This window comes from Panthera onca, chromosome E2 (genome assembly GCF_046562875.1).
Source record: "Panthera onca isolate mPanOnc1 chromosome E2, mPanOnc1 haplotype 2, whole genome shotgun sequence".
In the NCBI taxonomy this organism is placed as follows: Eukaryota; Metazoa; Chordata; class Mammalia; order Carnivora; family Felidae; genus Panthera; species Panthera onca.
In genome coordinates, this window is record NC_138353.1 from 41,527,431 (window position 1) to 41,552,587 (window position 25,157).

General features: G+C 47.2%; 1 long non-coding RNA gene across 2 annotated transcripts in view; it reads right to left on the bottom strand.

The window, feature by feature from the left end:
- Positions 1 to 25,157, bottom strand: part of LOC132690317 (uncharacterized) — an 809,984-nt gene that overhangs the window by 473,673 nt on the left and 311,154 nt on the right. The gene's annotated exons all lie outside the window — the stretch shown is intronic.

Here is a 25,157-nt window from a genome sequence, read left to right on the forward strand (position 1 = left end):
CTGCTATACTCATTATGGACCGGTGTTTTAAGTCATGATCTGCTACTCTGCTGGGCCCTGTGGGAAAGGCAGGCGGAGAAGCAGTAGGGTACGTGGGAGTTTGTCTCTGCACTAAAGCGAAACCACCTGCTCAGAGTTAGAGACTGTGAAGCTGCAGCAGAAAAGGCACTGGGCAGAGTGGGGCAGATCACACGCTTGGGCTTCGGAAGAGAGGGAGAACAGCTGGGTTTGGTGGTCCTGCAACCCGTGGCCAGGGGCAAATGTCAGAGCGTCAAAGTGCCACATCTCTCACTACGTGAGAACAAGTCAAGACTAACGAGGAGGAGGTCTGAGAAATGGTTCCCGGTGGGCAGGCACGGCCACTCCACCAGAGGCAGTTCTCACTAATTGGCCTGCTTCGGCCAATGCCTCACCAAACACAGGACCGGATCCCAAGCCCGGCGAGGGTCCCACAGCCTGCAGGTCAGGGCTCAGAGGCAGGCAAGCACTGGGTGGCTAGCCACACCAGATTCTGCCTGAGTCACTGAGGCTCTGAAAATTCTGCTTTAACCCACTTCAAGCCTCAGGTTTGAGAAAATTTGTAGGAGAAGGAAGAGGAAGAAAGAAAACACGGTGAATGGAAATTATTTTTACAAAGATTGGGTCTTTAAGGGGTTGGAACCCTTGGTGGGCATGGTTCTCCTGGGCTAGACAGGCAGCCTACCATCCTCTCTGTCCACCCCCAACTCCAGCTCCTTGGAGAAGCCTGCCAGGAGCTTTTGTAGCACCATCCAGACTTCTTTGGTGACACTGACCAACAAGAAGTGAATTATGTCCCATCAGCAGCCAAGACACATCCACATGCTTCATTTGGGGCCGTGGGGACAAACCTGGGGTGGACAAGATGCTTCTCTCCACCCAACTGGCCCATGCAACCAGGATAGGCCACCAACCTCAAGCTTCAGCACTCAATTCAGCTTGAGCACATGCTCGGGGAAAAAATGCATAAGAGATTTCAAAGATGAGCTGAGGTTCTCTGCCCTGGATCACATAGAAGGTCTGCTATGAGAATAGCAGAGATATACAAGTTTACTTTCATAACTTTACAGACAGAGAAACTGAGACTTGGGGTTTAAGGAGGTCCTCAAACATTAGCTTTCCTCCTAAGAAGAGCAAACAGGGGCACCTGGGTGGCTCAGTGGGTTAAGCATCCGACGTCGGCTCAGGTCATGATCTTGCGGTTTGTGAGTTCAAGCCCCGCATCAGGCTCTGTGCTGACAGCTTGGAGCCTGGACCCTCTTTCGATTCTCTCTCTCTCTCTCTCTCTCTCTCTCTCTCTCTCTCAAAAATAAATAAACTGTAAACAAATTTTTAAAAAGAAGAAGAAGAGCAAATCAATGAAGACTAATTAAAGACCAGAGCAGCTGTCGGCCCCTACTGTACCTTTGTAAGAGCAGAAGGGATCAGATACATGCAAACATGAGGCAGATCTCAGGGTCTGGGGAGTTAGGCATGGGTTCAGTGTCAGCCTCCATTTCCCCCCCCCAGCCAGGTGCTCTCAAGCAGTGTGCAATGAGCACAACCACACACGGAAGCCCTGCTCAGCACTAGCCACAAGGCAGATGTTATTTGTAGCATCAATTACCAGGAAAAATTAGGGTTAGAGAAAGTGAGTAACTTGCCCAATTTTGTGTAACTAATAACACCGAAGTCTATGCAGTTTGGGGTCTTAGAAGACAAGACACAGTCATTACCTCCCTTGCCCTAGTTTTGCTTTCAGGGTGGTCAAATATTTTATTGGCTTGTCATTTTACTTGCCAAAATGTGGGTTCCTGGGAATTAACAATGCATTAAACTAGTGTAATAATGAAGATCGAGTTATCTGTTTAGAAGCGTAACATCATGGGTGGGCGGATCCAGGGGAGGCATTCTATCTAGGTTCATCTCCCACCTCGGGAAGTGAAGTGATTTCCCTAAGGTCTCACCTGACAGCAGATGCTGAGCCAACCCTGGAGCCCAGGTCTTGGTACTCAGGCCAGTGGCCCTCATCTCACCAGGCCAAATGCAAACACAGATGCCCACGCACCCCCAGCTTTGTGCTCTGACAAGAGACAGGGAAGAATGCAGAAAGGTGACGGGGGGAGGGGGGCAGGGCAGGACAATAGTCTCTGGAGCCCAAGCCCTTGAGCAGCTCAGGAACAGGGCTGGGAAGGAGAAAGGGCAGAAATGAGCACCAATATATTGGCCACTGTCAACTGAGGGTCCTGCTCAGTCCTTTGGATGAAAAGGCCACCCCATCCCACAGATGTGTTCTAGGTTTTATACCCAAGAACCCACCCACAGCCTTCTGAAAATGCATGTGTTCTTATTGGCAGGTAAGAGAAGGAGCCTCCTGTCAAGGGGAGCCAGCCTACTGTCCTCTCCTGACACACCCTGGATATACCTGCTGCCCCCAGAGAAATCAGACGCCCCGTGTGCCCCCCCACCATGTCCCACACCTCCATGCCTCTGCGTGTGCTGCCCCCTCCCCCTACTCACGCCTCCTGCCATCCTCCCTTCCTTTGCCATCCTCTGCCGGACTAGATCTCTGCATCCTTCAAGCCTCAGCCTAGGAAGGACCCCCTCTGCAAAGCCTACCTGATATCCTGGCCTTACCCTCCAGCTCCTGCCCTGCCGAACTAAATGTCTCTCCTTATGGACTTCCCAAATGCCTTCATTTCTCATTCACAGAGATAATGCATCCATGTCTTTTCCCCCATAAGCCGTTAAGAGGCAAGAACTGTCTTATATTTTATGAAGCACATAGCCCTTTGTGCATTCTATGCTGTAGAGTAGGTGCTCAATAAATGTGTTGAATGAGCGAACAGGAAATGTTCGTTACACATACAATAAAGAACAGATTTGGTACGTTGTAAAGTACAGACCTACTGTCAAGAATAGCTACAGCCAGCAGTGGGTGTAGTTTGAAACTTAGTTTGAGTCCAACTAAAAGGCCATCCGAGACCCCCAGATGGCAGAGGACATCCTGATGGCACCTCTGGCCATCTGGACTGTGAACACCGTTAAGCACATTCATTAATCCAGCCGCTTGTCTGGGCCTCCGCCCACAGGAGTTCATGCACCCACGGCTCATGGTCCTGCAGAATAATGATGGGGGATGAAGAGCCATCGGGAGCAGACGGTGGAATAATTGAGCAGCCATCAGGCCATTACCAGGGCCACAGGGAGGCCTTGGCCCTTCAGACAGAGCCAGGAGAAAAGCGTCTGCAGAAATCACAAGGGCTTGTCAGAAGCCACGGGCACGTGGAGAAGTCCAAGTTTGGAAGAAGAGGCGGGTTTTCTCCTGATGACTTCCAGGTGCTCCTGAGAAGGGCTATTACAATGATGCATAGCCAGAGGGGCCCTCGGGAACAATGCCTCCTCTTGAGGACAAAATATTGAGCCATCGGTCAAATTTAAACACTCTTTCATCAGGAGCCTCGTTGAGGATAAAGGACTGTGATTCTACATCATCCACAGCTTAAGTAGCCCAGGAGGCAATGCCCAGGGGAAGGACGATGGTGGAGGCGCTCCAGCGAAATGTAGGATTTGGGGAGGGATGGTGATGGGAGCACCTGCTGTCCCATCATCAGGCGCCACTGGGTTACAGCCCATGCCAGGGAAAGGCAACGAAAAAGCAGGACTTATTAATTCTCAAATGCTCTGAATGCCTGCTGGCCCCGGGGGCTGATCCAGATCTCCGTAGCACGAGCTACTGTGTATTCAGTCACTCTGAAAAACTTTGAAACTTTCTGGACCCCCATCCTATCTTCACACAAGGAAGAGGCTAGTACTTCCACTTTACACAGACTAAGACACTGGAGCACAAGTTGGCTAATCACACCTCTAGGAACTGCTGGGGTCCGGGATTGAACCCACGTGTCTGTGCCCAAAGCTCACGGTCTCCCCCCTGCCCACCTTGGGTGTTAGCTCTCATCAGCCTTGTGCTCCAGAGGGAGAGGCTAAACCTGGCTCAGGGTGGGGAGCGCCTCCCATCCACCAGCACCTGACTCGTCCTCCTATTCTTCGCTCAGTTGTTAAACCGGACACGTATCTGCTGCCCCACGATGTCCCAACCTCTGTGCGGGGCAGGAGGTAGGGGACACGCAATGAGGGCAACCCCAAGGCAACTCCGGCTTGCTTTAAGTGTTCGTGCACCTTCTCTCCTCTGATTAGCAGAGCAGCTCTTTAAGGTGAAGATGGCCACATGCGTGTTGCCAACTGAGAAGCAGAGGATCCTAGAGGAGAGGGGAACAGCTCTGTGCTCCCCTCACGCCTGCCTGGTGCACAGAACTCCCGCCCATGTAGCAAGTGGGTGGAGCCCCGGAGCCCTCAAGGTGACATGAACGACAGGAACTGCCCAACTGGGGCTTCAAACCTGCTTTCCTGCCTCCTCCACCATCACTCAAATGTGGCATATTTTTATTTACCGCTGTGGACTCAGTGGTACCCCTGCCCACATTCACATACAGAAGCCCTAACCTCCAACACGACTGCGTTTAGAGGCAGGGCTTTTGAGAAGGTAAATAAAGTTAACTGAGGCCCAAAGAGCAGGGCCCTGATCCAGCAGGACTGGTGTCCTTATAAAGAGACAGCACAGTGTGTGCTCCCTCTCCATATACGCACACAGAGAAAGGCCACGTGAGGACACAGCAAGAAGATGGCCGTCTGCGAGCCAGGAAGAGAGACCTCACAGACACCATAGCTACTGGCACCGTGATGTCTAACTTCCGGCCTCCAGAGCTGTAAGAAAATCGATTTCTGTTGTTTAAGCCTCCCAGTCTATCAGAGCCTGTTATGGCAGCCTCAACCAATAAAGCTACATTCAAGGATGGATCTTTCTTTGGCCTGTTAGGTTCTTTGATACGCCTCACATCCTCTTTTTACCCTCAGATCAGGGCTGGCTTATGGGGCTCCATCTTGCTGATGAGGCCATTCCTAATATCAGGTCTGCACATGCCCATAAGCACCTTCCCTATTCCTGGGGCTGAGGGAAGGACGCTGACGGAAGCCTCTGGCAAGCCTGGCTTCTTAAGGAAACAGTGGGCAAACCCCTCGCGAAGAGCACACACGTTAAATGGGACCAAGGGTAGTGGGGCTAGAGTGGTTGAAAGGACCCTGGTCACAGAGGTTGGTGTCACCGTCACCAAGGTGGGACCACCCCCCACTCCAAGAGTCAGAGTCACCAGACCTTGGAACGCTGAGCCTCCTGCCACCTCTCAGGCCACATGATACAGTGGAAACAGCACGGACTTGGGAGCCTGGCCTGTGTTTGAATTTGAACTTGTCACTTGCTGAGAGGCTGGTGGTGAGTAGAGCTAGTCGCCAGCATGCCAGCACCCTCCTTCTGGGCATGTGGTTTTCCCACCTCCTGGAAGTTGGATGCGCCATGCGGCCTGCTTGGGCCAATGCGCGAGAACTTCCAGGGCCCAGGCTTGCTCCTCCACATTTTCTTCTCCCTCTGGCATTGTCAAAAGGAAGGTTCCAGGTGGTGCCTGCTCCAGCAGACTGTGTTCCTAAACAAGGGAGGCAACGAGGAACAGAACCCACAGCGTCTCATGGTGGATGTGGAGAGTGAGCGAGAAATAAACCTTGGTGGGGCTGGCCAGCCCCGGCCAGCCTGGCTGGCTCAGTCGGGAGAGCATTCGACTCCCGATCTCATCATGTGTTCAAGCCCCACACTGGGTGGGAAGCCTACTTTTAAAGATTAGTAAAAGAGGGGAGAATACCTAGGAGGCTCAGTCGGGTAAGCTTCTGACTCTCCATCTCAGCTCAGGTCCTGAGCTCGCGTTTAATGAGACCAAGCAGCACTCTCAGGGTGGAGCCCACTTGGGATTTTCTCTTTCCTTCTCTCTCTGCCCCTTCCCCACCTACATTCATGAGTGCTCTCTCTCTCTCAGAATAAAACATTAAAGAAAGAAAGAAAGAAAGAAAGAAAGAAAGAAAGAAAGAAAGAAAGAAAGAAAGAAGGAAAGGAAAGGAAGGAAGGAAAGGAAAGGAAGGAAAGGAAGGAAAGGAAGGAAGGAAGGAAGGAAGGAAGGAAGGAAGGAAGAAAAGAAATAAAGCTTTGCTTTCAGCTGTGAAGCTCCTGGAGCTGTTTGTTGCTGCACCATAACACAGTTCATCAGTTCTGACTGATACAGAAAAATTGTTGAATCACAGCCTCGTTGAGATTTCATTTTACCACCTGTAGAATGTAGATAGTATCTCACTCACCGAGTTTTGGGGTGATAATACATATTCTGCTTGGTACACAGCAGGTCTCTGACAAATGGTAACTCTCGCTTTCTTGTCTCTGCACCGTTTTACCCCAAATCCTTCATGACGGGGATTAGACATTTTGGGAGCCAGTTCCTTAGGGCAGATTTCAGACACGGCCCATCTTTGTTTCCCTGGCACGGTGTACTGGGTGGACAACAAAGCAAGTTCTAAGTACATGTAAGTGAGCACCTCGACCCAACTGGTAAGCCCTGAACAGGTTTCTTACACTGCACCAGGTGGCAGAGCCCAAGGTCTCTGATAACACCTGTGGCCACCACCTTCCGGGATACACACATTTCTTCCTTCCTACATCAAGAGAGCACACGATCCTGGACTCTCGGGGCTCCATAAGCAATTCCCCTTCTCCCTTCGGTAGTGCAACCCCTTCAGCAAGATCCTTGTTCATCAACCCCTCCATCTCTGCCGGAACACTTGCACCAACAGAGAACTCCCGCCCGCAAAATGTTCTTCTATGTCTAGAATTACAAGAGGTGGGTTTGGCTCCAGGCCCGGTCCATGAGCCCTTCAGGCAATTCTGCAAAGCATGTGACATCATCATCGCCCCATTCTCAAGATAGGAAAGTGGGGCTCGAGAGATGAAGCAATTTCCCGAGGTCACACAACCAGTGAGCTACGACCGTATTCCTGAAGGCCCACAATAATGCCCACGTGATAAATGTGAATAGACTGATGGCCCCATTCCCTGGAGGGGCATTCCTGGTGACTCCAAATGTCCACGTAAGCCCCACCCCACAACTGCCAGCTTGGCTTGTGGGAACCTTACTACAAACAGCCCTTCAGCTCTGTTAAGACCTAAATCTCGATAAATGCTTTCCAATAACACAGTCCTTGCCAGGAAAGGAAACATTTGCACTATTGCTTATGCATAATACAGGTTAATATTTAAGGACGCATAAAATGTGTAAACGTTTATAGTGAAGCGAGGTGCCAGTTGTGAGCCAGGCCGCTGTGCAGAGAAGACAAGATGCTGAAGGGAAGTTGGGTACAACTTGACACTGCCCCTAAGTACTTTGTGTCAGAGAGCACAGTACTCGGCCCTGCTCCTGGTTTGCCAGGCAGGAAAATAACATGTTCCTTTCAAACGGATGCTCCCAAACCCTTAATGGAAGTTGATGACTTCAAGATGCGCTGGTTGCTTTGTGGCTTCTTTGGAGACAGTGGAAATTAGGATGGGATTTGGGGCATGACCAAGGGCCAAAATCTGCCAAAGGTGTGCCTAACTAACTGAAGAATGGAGGTGAGTCAGATTGGCCATGTGCTAAAATCAAAGGCACATGCAGGAAACTGGAATATGAACTTGGCATTTGGAGGAAGCAGAGGATGAAGGCAAGCTGGGGGGAGGGGTGAGTAGGGAGGAGGAGAATACTCTGCTTTAAATAAATAGGAGACTGAACCATATGAAATTGCCAATATTTGATGGCGGTTGACCAAAAATATGGCACTGTGTTTAGACTAATCTAATAAAAGATATATTATTATCTATTAACATACTATCCTAACCATGCATCCCAAGCAGCACCACCACATCAAGGGTGGGACAGCAGTCATGTAACCATCCACAAAGCAAGACAAAGTCCACAGCAAAGAACACCAGCCACGTCACCTCTGGAGTTTATGTGGCGGAGGGCCAAGCACAAGGTTTCTACCAAGAATGGAGGGTAAAAAAAACCAACACAGGATACGCTATGATCTGAATGTCATGTCCCCCAAAATTCCTATGTTGAAATCCTAAATCTCAGATGTGATAGTATTAGGAGGTGGTGTTTTTGAGAGGTGCTTAGGTCATGGGAATGGAACTTTCATGAATGAATTAATTAGTGCCCTTATAAAAGAGACCCCAGAGGGGCGCCTGGGTGATTCAGTTGGTTGAGCATCCAACTTTGGCTCAGGTCATGATCTCACAGTTTGTGGGTTCGAGCTCTGCGTTGGGCTCTGTGCTGACAGGTCATGATCTCACAGTTTGTGGGTTCGAGCTCTGCGTTGGGCTCTGTGCTGACAGCTCGGATGCTGGAGCCTGCTTCGGATTCTGTGTCTCCCCCTCTCTCTGTCCCTCCCCCACTCACGCTCTGTCTCTGTCTCTGTCTCTGTCTCTCTCTCTCTCTCTCTCTCTCAAAAAGAGATATTTTTTTATTAACTTGTTTTATTTTTTATTTTTTTAAATTTACATCCAAATTAGTTAGCATATAGTGCCACAATGATTTCAGGAGTAGATTCCTTACCCATTTAGCCCATCCCCCCTCCCACAACCCCTCCAGTAACCCTCTGTTTGTTCTCCATATTTAAGAGTTTCTTCTGTTTTGTCCCCCTCCCTGTTTTTATATTATTTTTGTTTCCCTTCCCTTATGTTCATCTGGTTTGTCTCTTAAAGTCCTCATGTGAGTGAAGTCATATGATTTTTGTCTTTCTCTGACTAATTTCACTTAGCATAATACCCTCCAATTGCATTGACGTAGTTGCAAATGGCAAGATTTCATTCTTTTTGATTGCCAAGTAATACTCCATTGTGTGTGTGTGTGTGTGTGTGTATACATATATATATATCTATATATGTATATATATAGATATATAGATAGATAGATAGATAGATAGATAGATAGATATATACACATACCACATGTTCTTTATCCATTCATCCATCGATGGACATTTGGGCTCTTTCCATACTTTGGAAAAAAAAAAAAAGAACACAAAGGAAAAAAATAGATACTTAAAAAAATGTTTTAAAAATAAAAAAAATAAAAATAATAAAATAAAATAAAAGAGACCCCAGAATGTTCCCTTGCTCCTTCCGCACTGTGAGGACACAGAGAGAAGGTGCCAGCCATAAGCCTGGAAGAGGGCCCTTCCCTACAAGGCTACCATGCTGACACCTTGACATCGGTCTTCCCAGCCTCCAGAACTAAACAATAAGTTTCTGTTGTTTATAAAGCACCCAGTGAGTGGCGTTTTGTTAAAGCTGCCCAAATGGACTCAGACAGGCTCTGAGGACCCTCAGGAGACAGACCAATTAAAACCCCAGCCAAGCTGACTGAGGCTGGCATCACTGACATCCGTGCTGCCGTTGCACCAGCACATTAGCAGAGGAGCAGAGAGCACAGAGCAGGGCCAGAGAGTCCCAGTTCTGCAGCCACACTGCCGGGCTCGAGTCCTGCTGGGCTCCTTATGAGCTGTAGTGGACTGAAGGGTGGCCCCCAGAAAAGACAGGCTTGTGTCTTCACTCCCCGAACCTGTGAACATTACCTTAAAAGGCAACAGAGTGAAAAGTATACCTTACAGGAGAACATCTCAGTTAAGATAAGGACCTTTAGAGGAGGCGTTTATACTGGATTATCCAGAAGGCCAGAAATCTGACGACAAATGTCCTTATAGGAGACAGACAGAGAAGACCCCACGCAGGAAGAGGGGGAGATGATGTGACCACAGAGGCAGAGACTGGAGTGACGTGACCACAGCCAAAGAATGCTGGAGCCACCAGAAGCTTGAAGAAGCAGGGAATAGATTCTCCCCCAGAGTCCTACGAAGCACAGTGCCGCCACCACCTTGGTTTCAGACTTCTGGCCTCCGGACCTGTGATAGGATACATTTCTATTAAATTACAAAGTTTGAGGTCCTTTGTCACAGCCACCCCAAGGAACTACTACAGGAACCCTCTGCCTCGGGTCTTTCAACTGTAAAATGGGCTCCTAACCTCCCGAGAAGATGCCTATGAGGGGTTTCACACGACACCTAGTATACACTAAGCACTCAATAAATGTAAGATGTAATAGACGAACTGCAGAAGGGACAGAGAATCCCATAAGACCCAAGAAGATGGAAATACCGGCCTGCCTTGTATGCCTCTGGTACATAAGCCAGGATATCCCCTGCTGTGAGGTGCAAGGTGTTCTGGGCAAAAGCCCGACTCCTCTGCCCCAGTGGCCATCTCAACTCACCACTGGGAGCTAAAAGCCCTTCTCGGGTAACTCTTGAACACCAGCAAAAGCAGCTTTGGTTAAATATAGATGTATGGGACAGTATTTTGGAAGAGTCCATTTTCCTTACAGAATTGCACATTGCACCCAATTTAAGCAACTGGGAATCTGGCAATTTGAGCTTGTTCAACCACTGGAAAAAGTGTCTTTCAAAAAAGATAGTTAAAAAAAATAGGACACAAGGGAAGAAAATGGTTATTAAAAATGCTTAAGAGCCTTCCTGAACTTCAAATGGGCTCTTCACAACAATAATACTGATGATTTAAGGGAAAAATGAATCAAGACTCTATTGATTAAATGTTCCTTAAATTATGGGTGGGTTTTAAAATGTGTGGCAGTATGCAAAACACGTTGGAGATAAAACGTTTGAAAAATCATCCAAGACATTTAAAGAACAGGCAATGTAGCTGCAGCCTCTGTCCTGGGGGCGAGCAGTCTAGGCAAGAGAGTAAAAAGTCAACCCAGAACCCTCAAGACCATCTGTGACTCGGGCCAGTAACGCCCAACCCCACAGCCATGACAGCCATCAGCGGTGTCGATTTCTGCTGACACAGCCCTGATCTCCCTAACGCCCAGTGGTCTTGGCTCAGCACCAGTAACCTGAACACATCATTCATTCCAGGAACATTTACTGAGCACTGACTAGGCGCCAAGCCCTGTGCTCACAGCCAGGGGATACACAGCACAAGGCTTCACGCAGCCGCAGATGTGAAAACAGACCATTACGGTTCAAGGGTTGAGAACCAGGACAGGAAAGCTATAGGGTGGGGGTTGTGAATACCCACTGGGGCAGCCCCATCCAGCGGGGGACCAGGGGAGCTTCTCAGGGAAAGAAAATCTAAGATGAGACCGAAAAGGTGAGCCAGCATTGACCAAATGTAGAGAATGCAGAGACGGAGAGAAATTCAGAAAGGAAGGGGCAGGATGGTAACTGTAAGGTGCCAGAGGCTCAGGATGTTTAAGAACAAAAGCGCATCCCAGCTGCTTGTGGGCCCTCCACCAGGACCACCTGCTCAGTCTCCCCTCCACAGCCACTAGACTCCATTCCCGGCAGGCCCCCGGCTCTGTTCATCCAGTGTCTTCAGAATCCCTTGAATTTTTAAGGGAGAGGCTCCTTCTCCCCCAGAATTTCACTGGCCCTGCCCAGCCCAGCCCTCACTGGGGGAGGACAGCCAGGCAGCTTGCAAGGAGGCCCCAAAAGATGTAGCATTCTGGGATTGATGTGGAAACTCAGCATACAGGGAAAATCCTCTCCCAAGCAACCTGGCCTCACCCGGTGACCAATCACCTCCCCAGGCTGGCATATCCCTTCTCCTTAGTCAAAGCCAGGCCCATTGGCAGGCTCCATCCATCTTCTCTACCTCCCTGTCTTACAGATTTATGCTAAGTCGGGATCCTTCCTCTGTCTAACCCACCAGACAGAGAACAATGAGAAGATAGGCTGAGCATAGAACGTTCAGGAACTGCTCAAGGGGCAGGCAGAGGCTTGGGGACCAGGGCCCTCCCTGATCAGTCTTCACTGAAGATAGGACCCATTCCCTTGCCGTCCCCAGAAGCAGCATCTAGAGGTCCAGGCATGTCCTAGTACAAAAGCAGCACACGCCGATCTCTCCTTCATGGACCCCATTTGCCATGCAACTTTCAGATCCCGATTCAACCCGCCCCACTATGAGCTGCTCAAGAGCAGGGACCAGTCCCCTTTGCTAAAGGTTGTCTGCATGTGGCCCACTGCCTGGTACAAGATGGTGCTTAATAAATGTAGTGAAGATATGCTTGTAGATGCCTTGGTTACTAAGCACTGGCCCATTCATTATTCCTTTGAAGCTCACCTCGACCTGGTGAGACACAAAGGGCAGTGTGACGAGCCTCATCAGAGATTTATCCAAAGTGGATTGGTCCACACAGCCCCGGAAGGCAAAAGCAGGACATGAGCCCAGGCCTCTGGACCCTCACACCCCCCACCATGCCACCTTTTCTATCATGCCTCTGGCAGTCTAAATATCATCATTCTTTGCATGGGCCAATCTGAGCACCCAGCGGGGCACATGAGACAAAGAGGAGGAGAGAGGAGTAACCCGTACTTCCCACGCCCCGGAGAAGCTGGCTGCTTGCGCTCAAAAATTACGTATTTGATTTAAAGATATTGTTTCCCCCTTTTCTCCTTCCACAAAGTGGTACATGGCCCTCTTATATATTTAATTAGAATGGATTAAAATTAATAACATCTTGAGTAGTTCCTGACCCTTCTTGAGATAATTGGAGACACCCCGGGGTGATAGGAAACTGGGAGGAAGAATTGCTGATCTAACCAATAGAGGCTGAACTTTCTCATGTGCATGTAATTAGTGCATCCCCTAATTGCCCTCTGTGTGTATGTATATGTGTGTGTGTGTGTGTGTATATATATATATCTTATCTATTATTTAAAAAAAAACAAAGATAGGTATCCTTGTGATTTGGAATCATGTTCTGTCCCTTGGGCTACAGAGCTCAAGGCACGCCTGTGGCAGGCAGACCAGCTGAACTCTGTCCTGTCCGTGTCTGCAGACTGATACACAGCTCTCATAGATATTTTAACAGGTGTGTGTGTGTGCGGGCGTGTTAACAGATTTTTATTGCACTGTCTCCATAAGTATAAATACAAAAAGACATTTCTGAGCACCCACTGTGTGCCAAGGACCATGTTAAGTATGCTCCCATCCGTTCACCTGTCCACTCTTTACAACAACCCCATGGAAGCAGAGAGGGTAGAGAGCAGGGTGACTCTCTCCCATTTGACAGCTAGGAGGACAGAGGTGAAAGATGGCACAAGAGCTAGACTCAGGATGGAAACCTGGACCCTGGGGGTCAACTACCACGTAAGACCTTGCTCTAATGAGTGCTTTCTTCCCACCCTGTAGATGAGTCTCAAGAAATCACTAGTGCCCACAGCTCAGTTTCTGTTAGTACAGCCACATGCAGGCATTGACACGGCACAGCTGGACCTCACTGGTTGTCTGAACATCTCACACTTTCTCAGACTCCAGGAAAGAGAAGTGCGAACAACAGTGAGTAAGCTAGAGCCCGAGAATAAGCCACAACCATCCCTAAGGGAAAAGGGGTCAAAGAGCAGTGAACCGAGTCCACCAGGCCCCCTGCCTCCTGGGCTCCCAGGGCACAGGAAGACGGGAGGAGGGAGAACCAAAGACCCCATCAGACAGGGCTGGGTTCAGATCCTGCTCTGCCACTTACTGTGTGAGACAGAGATAGGACCCCAGATAAGCCAGCTAAGCACACCAAGGGTCAGCCTTTGCACTTGTAAAATGAGCAGGTTCATGCCCGTCCATCAGAGCCGTAATGACAACAAATCCGTCATTGGGCGAGCGCCTAACAGGACAGTCCCTGTTTTTGTAGATGAGATAACAGGTTCAGGGTGACATGGTCATGCAGAGATACCCATCTGTTTCCCTGTCACCTCCTGGCTTCTCACAACCCAGGAGCACCAGATTTCTTGGCCCACGATGACAGCAATGAGCTTTAAACAGTAATTGAGAGGGGCGCCTGGGTGGCTCAGTCAGTTGAGCGTCCGACTTTGGCTCAGGTCATGATCTCACAGTCCGTGAGTTCGAGCCCCACGTCGGGCTCTGTGCTGACAGCTCAGAGCCTGGAGCCTGTTTCAGATTCCGTGTCTCCCTCTCTCTCTGACCCTCCCCCATTCATGCTCTGTCTCTCTCTGTCTCAAAAATAAATAAACACTAAAAAATAAATAAATAAATAAACAAACAAACAAACAGTAATTGAGAGAGGAAAGCATTTGCTTATCTTTTTGGGGTCACCCCAAGCTTCAGAGGCAAGTAACTGACATCCCCTCCCCTGGTTCGTCCCCACACCCATTTGGCAACTGCCCTCACCACTTCCAAGCATCCCTGTCCCCTGCTGTCCCCTGGACAGGTTAAACCCTACCTGTTTCCACAATGAGGACCGTGCCTGTGAGTGGGACAGCATTTCTGGGTCAAATTAGGTCAAGGCCGATCAGTGGCGCTGGAACTGCTATGGCATTAGGCAATCAACTCAAGGCTGGTTCCGCCCGGAGCCATTTAATTTTGGGGAGGCAAGATTTAGCTGACTTGAAAGAAGGGGGAAGCAAGCTTGCAGAAAGAGATTGATTTCAGCGAAATACAAATTCATACTCACTAACTGCCTTACCACTTCGGAATCAATTAAAATGAGATGGAGAAAAAGGCACAGAGAAATAGAGAATGACAGAAAGCCCAATTGGAAAAAAGGAGGGGGTGGGGGGAGAAGGCTTCCTGGAAAGCAGAGCAGAAAAAGCCCAATCCAAGGAAACCCCTCTCGGGTAGGAGGGGAAGTCTGGGGGCTGTGAGGCATTTTCTTTTCCAGTCCTGGGCAACCGGTAAGCAGCAGACCCACAACATGAGTCGGGGGTTCTCAAAACCCAGTAAGCATCAGAAACAACTTTTGATGAAAGCAGGTAGGGCTTACACATGTCCAGTCCTGAGGCCACCTCCCGAGGTTCTGATTCATTAGGTCCGTGCAGGAGCTGGCAATCTACCTAACAGAACCCGTCTCCTGGACAGGTGCCCTCGGACCACACTCTGAGGAGCAAGGCCTAGACTAGAGATTTCATGATGTGCCCCTCTTCTCTGGTCACCATAGTAACAGCAATGACCACACGTGTTGCTTATCTCTAGGCCTGCTGCACAAAGCCTCGAGAAAGACTGTGGAAAGACCCCCACGTTAGCCCGTCCAGAGAAGATGAAGACTTTGGAAATACAGTACTTGGAAGGTGTGGACAGTGAGACAAAGAAAACCTGTCCAGATCCTGGCTTGGACAGCCCACCTCGGAGAGGACTAGACAGGACCCAAGAATAGTGCTGGACCACTCTGGAAGACAGTTTGGCAACCGTCTTTTTTTAAAAACAAAATAAACATACTCTTACCTTATGGTCCAGGAGTGATGCTCCTTTTGGCATTGACCTCAAGAATTCAAAACTTAGGTCCACGCAGAAGCCTGTACAGTTTTATTCACAACTGCCCAAACTTTGAAGCAACCAAAATGTCCTTTAGTAGGTTAATGGACCAACTATGATAGATCCAGACAATGAAATATTACTCGGGGCTGAAAAGAAATGAGCTATCAAGCCATGGAAAGACATGGAGGAAACGTAAATGCGTATTTCTAAGTGATAGAAGCCAATCTGAAAAGCCTACATGCTATATGATTCCAACTGTATGATATTCTGGAAAAGAAAAAGCTTCGGTGACCGTCAAAAGCTGAGTGGCTACAAGGAGAATGGCAGGGAGAGGAAGGACTGGGCAGAGCACAGAGGATTTTTAGGACAGGGGAACTATCCTATATGATGCTGCAATGCTTGATACTTGCCCTCATACATGCGTCCAAACCCACAGAATGTGCCACACTCAGAATGAACGGTAAACCATGGATGGCGTGGGGCGGAGGGGGGAGAATGACGTATCAATGCAGGTACGTGGATTGTAAAGAACAGACCACGCTGGTGGGGAGTCTGATAGTCGGGATGGCTGTGCATGTCGGGGGCCAGGGGTATACAATAACTCTCCTTTCTGCCCAATTTTACTGTGAACCTAAAACTGCTCTAAAAAGTAAATTCTATTAAAAAAAAATACACAGGACTAGAGATTGCCTCTGGTTCCACGAAATACGAGATGACATGGGAAGGCAGAGTAGTGAAGCATGCAACGGGGACTGGAGCCACCGGGGACATGGCAGGAGTAAATCCAGCCTGCCAGCCAGGGGCCAATTCCTGAATGGGTGGGGGTCGGGGCTGTAAAATCAGGACAGGAAGTACAGGGCCCCTCTCTTCCCACCCTTCCTGCCAGAGAGGGGGATATTGCAAAGGGCATCAAGATCTCAACAAGAGAGCAGTCTCTCTGTGGTGTTTGAAATTCTCAAAGATCCCTTAATCCTCCCAAAGAAAACAGTTCAAACAGGTGAATAAACTAGCGAGTCGAACAGGGAGCCTCAGCATCATTATCCAGGCCTCCTAACGCCCCTTAATGCAGAATCTCCCTGCCTGCACCTAATAAGGGCTGCTCTCCTTCATGAGAGTCCTATAAAATGCATAAATATTCCTCAAGGAACCGAGAGAGCTCCTAACAGTCTTTAATAGCTATCATAAAATGAAGGATAAAATGTGTGAAAGGAGATTGGTCATGATAATAGTGCAAGGTTGGAGAGCAGTGAATTTCCTAACCCCTCCCTGGCTGGGTTTCACAGCAGAAAGATACTGTCCCGAGTCAGAAGCATGCCCAGAGGAGGCAAACTGGGGACAGGACATCCAGACTCCTGTCAGAGAATCCCAGACAGTTGAACTGGAAACGCTGAGGGCCAAAGACAGGAGGAGACTTGCCTAAGGTCATACAGCAAACAGCAGACTCCCATCAAATCTGCCAAGATTCTGTGTGGCCCAGATGGAATGGGTCCTAGGAATTTGCATTGTTCATTTATCCTCTGGGTGATGGAGACAAAAACTAGTCTATACCAAATAAGCTCGTGACTGATACAATTTGGCCCTGGCTACATAGCTCCTCCAGCCTTTGTGGGAGCCAGAGATTGGTCTGTTAGTAGAACTTACAGCCTGAGCTCTGCTCCAAAACTGGACAAGGACTCTAGAGCATGCCAACAAGGTGGGTATTAACAGCAGAGGTCATCATTGAGAATCTGCAGACCAGGGAAACAAGAGTATGCTCTAAAGGACTGTTTGCTTCAATGGGTGCTATGATGGGCTTTCTGTGAGCACCTCAGGGCCATGGCACGTGGGTGTGGGGTGTGGGGTGGGGAAAGACCCAGTTGGCAGGAAAGCCCACATCTAACAGACAGCCAGTCCCCTAGCTCATGTCCTGGAATGCAACAGAGCTCAATAAACAGCAGTTATTGGCAGGTACAGCACTAAACACCTAGAGGTGCACCCACCAAGAACTGCTGTTTGTTGAGCTCTATTGCATGCCAGGACATGAGCTGGGGGCTTTGCATTTATGATCTCACTGAGCCCTCCAAGTGCTACACCTGACTGTAATCGCACAGACCCACAGGTCCATGCATGACCAAAGGCTGGCCAAATAACATCCAGGCAACACAGGTCTGGGCATTTGTTCCTGCTCCCACCATAGTCTGGGGCCTACTGGGTCTCCCCATACTTTGGCTTGGGCTTCTAGTTTACAGCTTCCTTTATCTTGATGGCAGTGGAATGGCCTCTTACATCTGACCCTCAAGACCTTCGAGATGTTGACTCCCTGCTCCTCAGGCTCACCCCCCTCACTCGTCTCAGCTCTGGTTTAGGAATCCCCATCCCAGGGCTTTCCTGACTCCCTGGGGTCTCAGCCCAGCCCATCCTGCTCCGAATGACAGGAGGTCCAAGAAGCCACATTTCCCTCTGCCCACGCAAGCTGACTAAGCAAAGCTACCAGAAACTTCATGGTGAAAGTCAACCAGCAGAACCTCAGGTGAAGTTCTTCAATGCATAGAAGTCAAATCCCAATACAGATGGGGTACGGACAAGTTGAAAAGAATAAACCTTTTCTTCTAAGTTAAACTCCCTGGCCACATGGGGGACAGTCCTCAGAGTGGATAACCTAAGATTCTGGTGTCGTCCACTATTACCCTGATGGCATTCAGCAGCCGATAAGACATCAAGAGGTCAAATGTAGGAGGACTGAAATAGAATAAAACTATCAGCATTCCCAGATAATGGGCTTCGTGGAAAATCTAAAAGCAACAACAATTAGAATTTTTAGAAAAGCTAGCAAAATCACTTGGAAATAAGAGCAATGTACAAAAATCTATTATATTTATTTCACCGTCAAGTAGATATAAATGCAATTTTAAAGACACCACTTATAAAAGCAACAAAATGCATGAAGGGTCTCAGATTCTAACAAAAGATGCTCGAGACCTTTGAGGAAGAGATTAGAAAAATTTATTGGAAGACACTGAAGAAGACCATAATACGTGAAGAAACAGACTGAGTTCATGAGCAGAAAGATTCAATATCATAAAAATAGCAAGTTGAAGGGAATTGGCCTACAGATTCCATGAAGCTCGAAGAAAAAATTCCCAACAAGGTTTTATGTGGAACTTGACAAGTAACTTATTTATAAGCAAACAGGTAAAACGTATATATGTGTGTGCAGTTTGTGTATGTACAAACACACAAACACATGCATTCGTATCTAATTTTTAGCTTGCTCAAAAGACCACAAATGTAAATTGAAACTGCACTGTGATACCAATTCTCATCTAAAAGTTTTCCAAAAATACATGGGAAAAAAGTGCCCTCGTACACTGTTGTGAAGAACTGAAAATGGTGTTAACACCATGTAGGGGAAATCTTACAGACATTAAGGTTGATGAAATTAAACAGAGACTATGTAATCACAAGTTCGAGAACCCATGCTGTATCTTTAATACATGTGCATCTAATGTAAGTGTTTGCTAACTCTGTCCACTGAAACAGCCTAGAAACAACGACTAAGCCAACAGAAATAAAGACTCCTAATGCTCACACTGTAATTTTCTTCAATAGCATTTTGCACTAATAGGAACCAAGCCTTCTTGGATAAATGCTCATTCTGGGTCTGGGGCAGAAAATGCCCAAAATGAGCCTAGAACATCTTGTAATTTTACATTTCAAAATTTCAGAATTCTGCAGCTAACCTCAAGAAGCTCCCAGTGACCACGGATGGGGCAATCTGGACATCAACGAGGATGATGACTAGAATGGATTAAAGCATATGGATTTAATCCATGAATTCATGATGATATTTTTAAAAGGTATTTGTTATCTTTGAAGAATACTTGGGCTCCAAGTCATTATTTTGAAAACTGTTAAATTAAAGAACCACCTGACAGTGCTCAGTATAGATAACTGATTGTGGCATTATCCAATTTGTCCCGTTTTTCCTCCATAAAGTGTACCGTGAGGTAATTAATAGCTAATTAGGGGTAATTCATCTGTATAAAATAATTCCAGCCAGTAAGTGGGAAGGAATTATAGAATTAGCATGCCGCCATTTTGTAGTCCCTAGTGAATTCATGAATCTAGACCATAACGATCAGTGGCTACTATTAACACAGAAAAGTCAACTAAATATTATGTGTCTCCTGATGGAAGTGCATGCCACCACCTATGAGGTAGCCTTGCCTTTCCCACTCTAAAAAATGAACTTGAAGCTGATCAAGTTTCAAATCACCTATTATACAAGACATACAGAGAACAGATGTTCAAAGGCCTCTACAGTGATGTAATAACCAAGTCAAGACCATGGTCGACTCTTGGGATGGACTTTTTTGAATCCTGATTCAAAACAACAGTTTTTAAAAATGTTGGAGAGTTTGGGAAATTTGCTTTGTTAACTGAATATGTGAGGTTTTAAGTTGTAGATGTGATAATGGTATCATGCACGTTTGTCAAGAGTCCTTAAACACACACACAAGAACAAAAATGGTGGAGACACCACAGGAGCCTTTGCCCCACCAGCCATCAAGAATTATGAGAAAGCTATATGACCAAGGTAGATACTATGACATTCATGCAGGGATAGACAAAATGACTCAGGGAGCAGAATAGAGACACAAAAATTAATTTTTACATGTATATTTTATTTTGCTTACATAGCTCATTTTTCAGGTGAATGGGAAATGGCAAAACTCATCAGTAAGTGGCATTTGGACAGCTGCATTGATGATCCACATGGAAAAGAAGCAATTTAGAAAAGACTGATAATGAAAGATACACTAAAATTTAAAACTTCTCTTTATCAAGAGACACCTCAAAGGAAGTGAAAAGATGGCTCCAACTGGGAATGACATTGACCACATATATATGATGCCAAGTGATTAGAATTCAGAATAGATATTTAACTCCTAAAAATCAGAGAGACTCACAATCCAATTTAAAACTATGGAAAAGACTTAAACAGGTATTCTCAAAAAAGGAAACTAGAGTAGCCCATAAACTTTGGCAAGATACTTCATTATATAATCAAGAAAATTTACACTTTTAGAAAACAAGAGTCTATTTCCATACCCGATTCAGGAACCTGACAATAGAAAGGGCTGGTAAAGAAGTACATTAATGATGGGGCGCCTGGGTGGCTCAGCCGGTCAAGCGTCCGACTTCAGCTCAGGTCACGATCTCACGGTCTGTGAGTTCAAGGCCCGAGTCCAGCTCTGTGCTGTCAGTTCAGAGCCTGGAGCCTGCTTTGGATTCTGTGTCTCCCTCTCTCTCCCTGCCCCTCCCCCACTTATGCTCTGTCTCTCGAAATATGAATAAACGTTAAAAATTAAAAAAAAAAAAAGAAGGACATTAATGAAATATTTCCTATACTACCAGAGAGTAGTATGGACTCCAGCAGTTTTCAAAACAATTTGACATCAGCTAGAATTTAGTTTGAGCATTCCATATGGGTTACTAATTCTGTTCTTAGGTATAAACCACAGGTGCACCCTATATACTTACAATAATGTTTACGGCATTTTCTAGAAAAGACTAAAAACATTCCAAATATTCATTAGAGAAATAAGTTGCAGTGTGGCCACACAATGAGACCATATATGGCAGTGAGAATTAACCAAGAACAAGTATACAGTTCACGATGAATGAACTTTGCGACCCTAATGGCAAGAGAAAAAGGCAAGTCGCCTAAGGATACTTCTGGCATGACACACTTTTTATACATCTCAACTAAAAAAGAAACCACAGTAATGTATCATTTAGGGATATATACCCATAGAGTGACATTCTAAAGAAAGACAGGTGAGTGATCAATACCAAATCCAGAAAGGTGATTATGTACATGGGAGGGAAGCCAAGCTTCGGCAGTGTTGATCTTTTAACATTTTTCAAATCAAGTTTTGGGCTCACAGATGTTTCATTATGGAACTCACACATTTTATACATTTATTTTTGAAGAAATGGTCTAGTTGAAATGGTGAGGCCGGCACGGGACTGACCTGGGTCTGGTTTCTGCACAGAAGAGACAGAACCGGCTCCGGGAGGCCTTTTCTAGGGCCGGCAGTACGACCGAAGCACCAGCACACCACGTGCATCTTGCCGAGACCAACAGACCTTCCCAAACATGCAAGATTAAGGAGGAAGAATTTTCCCTGAGCAAAGGGAAATAACAGAGATCAAGCTTGCATTCACTCCTAAAGCACTGGGCCACCTTTGAGAAGCAAACAGCCTCCCTGCTCGTGGCAGCCAGGCCACGTTCACGGCTGGATGACCTACTTCAGATTTATGAGCCATATCTGTTTTCAGAGACCCTCCACCCTGACTGCTTCGAAGGGCGGTGCCTCCAGGTATACAAATCCCTGGAGGAATATAGGACAGACTTCCAGTCACCCAATTCTACAAATATTTGGGACTCTGCACCCATCCCAAGCACTTCTGTGGGTGCTGGGGCTAGGAGATAAGCCAGAGAACATCTTTGTCCTTTATCACACCTCCCAGGGAAGGAAGAAGAAGAGAAGGAGCCCACGTGGGAAAAAAGCCGCACACCCCACTGACAAGGGTCCTGTCGTTGGGCCTGAGATCACAATGAGACACAGAAATGCAGTTCAGGGAAATAGCATGCACTCACAGCACCAGCTGATCTGTATACTAAGAGGTTTTTAACCTCAGAAACAAGAATAATGCCCAGAGATTTTTCCCTGAAGCTCCTCCTAGTTTTCCTACGATTTCTTGCAAAATAAATTATCCTTAAGTCGTCAATGTCCACATAATGTCTGAAGGCAAGAGGGAGGATGGGAGGCTTTTCACAAAGCTAGAGAAAAGATGAGCCGCCAGGGGCTTGAGGGGGACCCAGGGACAAGGTGTGCATGTCAGTAGGTGTCAGTGAGTTCCCATCCATCTGACATTCTGCAGTGGATTCATTTATCTTACATTCAACCCGGCAGATGAAATCAGGAGGAAGCTGGTATCATTTCTTTATACGGAAACCCATGTCTTTCTCTCCTGGCTGCATCATTTCAGGGGCCAGGTGGGGGTACAAGAACCCCACGGAAGTGAGGAAGTAATAGAAAAATGTAGGGCATTCAGCTGGCCAGCCTCTGGCAGCCCAACTGCCCAGGATCAACAGGGTAAGTCACTAAGTCACTGCCAGCATAACAGAGGCCCAGGGTGTGGCCAAGGTCCCTGCAGGCAGGGAAGGCTGGAAGAATTGGAGGAGGCACATTAGATTCACTTGAAGCAACCATAGAGCCCAGGAGAGTTTCCAGAGTTGGAGTCAACAGGAAGCACTCAAGCTAGAACGTGATGACGAAAGAAAGAACAAGCTGGAAATGTGTACAAAGTGTCGCTGTGTCCCCCGTGCAGTCAGGCAGTGGTCCTTTCCCCCATGTGGCAGAAAACTCTGGTATTACTGCTCTCTGGGGATAGTCAGACAGAGGTCAACTCACCATTGACTGGGACAACAGAGGGCTGTGCAGAGGCACCACATTGAGAGCAGAAAGAAGGAACAAAAGTTGGCATGGGAAGCAAGGAGACCAGGACCACGTCCAGCCCAGCCTGAACCAACCCCCTGGGCCGAAGCCAACTCCTCCAGGAGCAGGGTGACCAGATATGGACATTTGGGCCACCAGGTAATAGCAGAAGTGTGTGGACAGGTGACAAAATTGCCAGGTTGGGACTCTGTGTCTGGACAATGATGCTCCCAGCTGACAAGCTCTGTCCCCCATGCCAATATTCCCCATCAGCAGTTTGACATTTCCCTCAGCCATGTGTGGACAGCCAAGAACTGCCAAGCATTTAAGAAAAGTCTCCAACGACAAAGCAAACAGACATACTAAAGGAACTAAAACACCGATACAAGAAAAACCATCACAATGTTAATATCCTTAGAGAGGTAACCAAGTAGGAGATCCTTAAGACAGAAGTTTCACTTTGTTAAAAACTAGTAACAAAAATAAACTTGTAAAAAAGAAAAAAAATGAAAACGTAGGAGAAAAAGTACAACTTTAGGGAATTAATCCAGGAAAATATTTGAAAGCCAGAAGTTCTAAGAAGTAACAATAGAAGAAAACGAGAGAAAACTATCAAAGGAATAACAGAATTCCCCCAAAGAACATGCATCTCCAGATTGAAAGAGTCCATTGAGAGCTCAGAGCTAACAAAAAGATCAATACAAGTCACATCATTGTGAAATATCACAACACCAGACAGAGAAACAGAAAGTATCAAAAGCTTCCAAAAAGAAAAAGCAGATTATAGACAAAAGATAATTAAAGTGCCATTAACAGCAATGCTGGAACCTGGAAGATAATTCAAAATTGTGAACAAAACTATGTACTTGCAGCCTAGAATTCTATACCCAACTAATCATCAATCCAATGCTCAGGCAGGAAAGATCTTGTATGGTCTTTCAAAATGCATCCTCTGTGCACTTTGAAAGGAAGCCATCTATCCTCTTGAGGAAGTAATCAAAACTTAGGAAGAGGGTGGAATTCAAGAAACAGAAGATACAGGGGCACCTGGGTGGCTCAGTCGATTAAGCGTCTGACTTTGGCTCAGGTCATGATCTCATGGTTCATGGGTTCAAGCCCCACATCGGGCTCTGTGCTGACAGTGCAGGGCCTAGAACCTGTTTCCAATTCTGTGTGTGTGTGTGTGTGTGTGTGTGTGTGTGTGTGTGTTCTCTTCTTCCCTCCCTCCCTCCAAAATATACATGAAAAAAATTTTTAAAAAGCAAAAAGAAACAGAAGATATAGCACAGTCGACTGGGAGGGAGGAGGGAGGGGATCTCCCAGGCAGATGGAAAGGAAATCCCAGGGTAAGAAAGACACAGCAACCCCAGAGAACAACTCCTATAGACTGAGCTACAGGGCAGTGGCTCCCAGAGCTGAGAGACCATCTGGGGGTTCAGCCTCCCTGATGGGCCTGGCCAGTCTGGGATGCACAGACACCCAGCAGATGAACAAAGCCATCATTTTAGCTCTGGACAAAATAATTGTCATAGAAGAAAGAGGAGACATAATCATGAGACACCACATGTCTCAACTGTGAATACTATTTGCACGTTCATAACAACAACACTGAGTGTCGATGTAACTAAAATGGGTGATAAATACACTTGGAGAAGGGGAGGGCACGCATGTGGGGTGGGGGGCAGCAAAGCAGTGTTAAAAACCCTCCTCTTCCTCGGCACAGAGTCGATAGATAACATCCAACAGGAAAGCATTCAAGATGACATTTCTGAAGATCCCCCATATATTGTTACAATGAGTCTAAGACACAGCTCGAAGTTGAAAACTGCCACCGCCTCTGAGGAACAGGAAGCAGGTGAGGAGGGACTGGGCAGGAATTTGCTGTTTTTCATTGAGATCCTAGTAGCACGCTTTGACATTTTAATCTACGCCTTTGATACAAAATTAAATTATACTTAAGTTTCACATGCGCACTCCCACCTACCTCCACCTCTGCTCCCCACCCCCCACCCCCCATGGGTGAACCTACCTGCATCTACACACACTTCCCCACTGTGTGAAGGGCTAGGACTAGTCCTGAATACGGTGAAATTGTAAGGAGTGAATCCCAGGAAAATCAGAGGCAAGGGTCTTGGAAGAAGGAAAAGGAAGTCCACAGGCTTTCAGGAACAAAATCTTGGCTGGTCCTTTGGGCACCTGGGTGGCTCAGTCAGTTGAGCATCTGACTTTGGCTCAGGTCATGATCTTACCATTTGTGAGTTCAAGCCCCGTGTCTGGCACTGTGCTGACACTCAGAGCCTGGGGCCTGCTTTGGATTCTGTCTCCCTCTCTCTCTGCCCTTCCCCTGCTCATGCTCATGTGCTCTCTCTCTCTCTCTCTCTCTCGCTCTCTCTCTCTCTCTCTCAAAAGTAAATAAACGTTAAAAA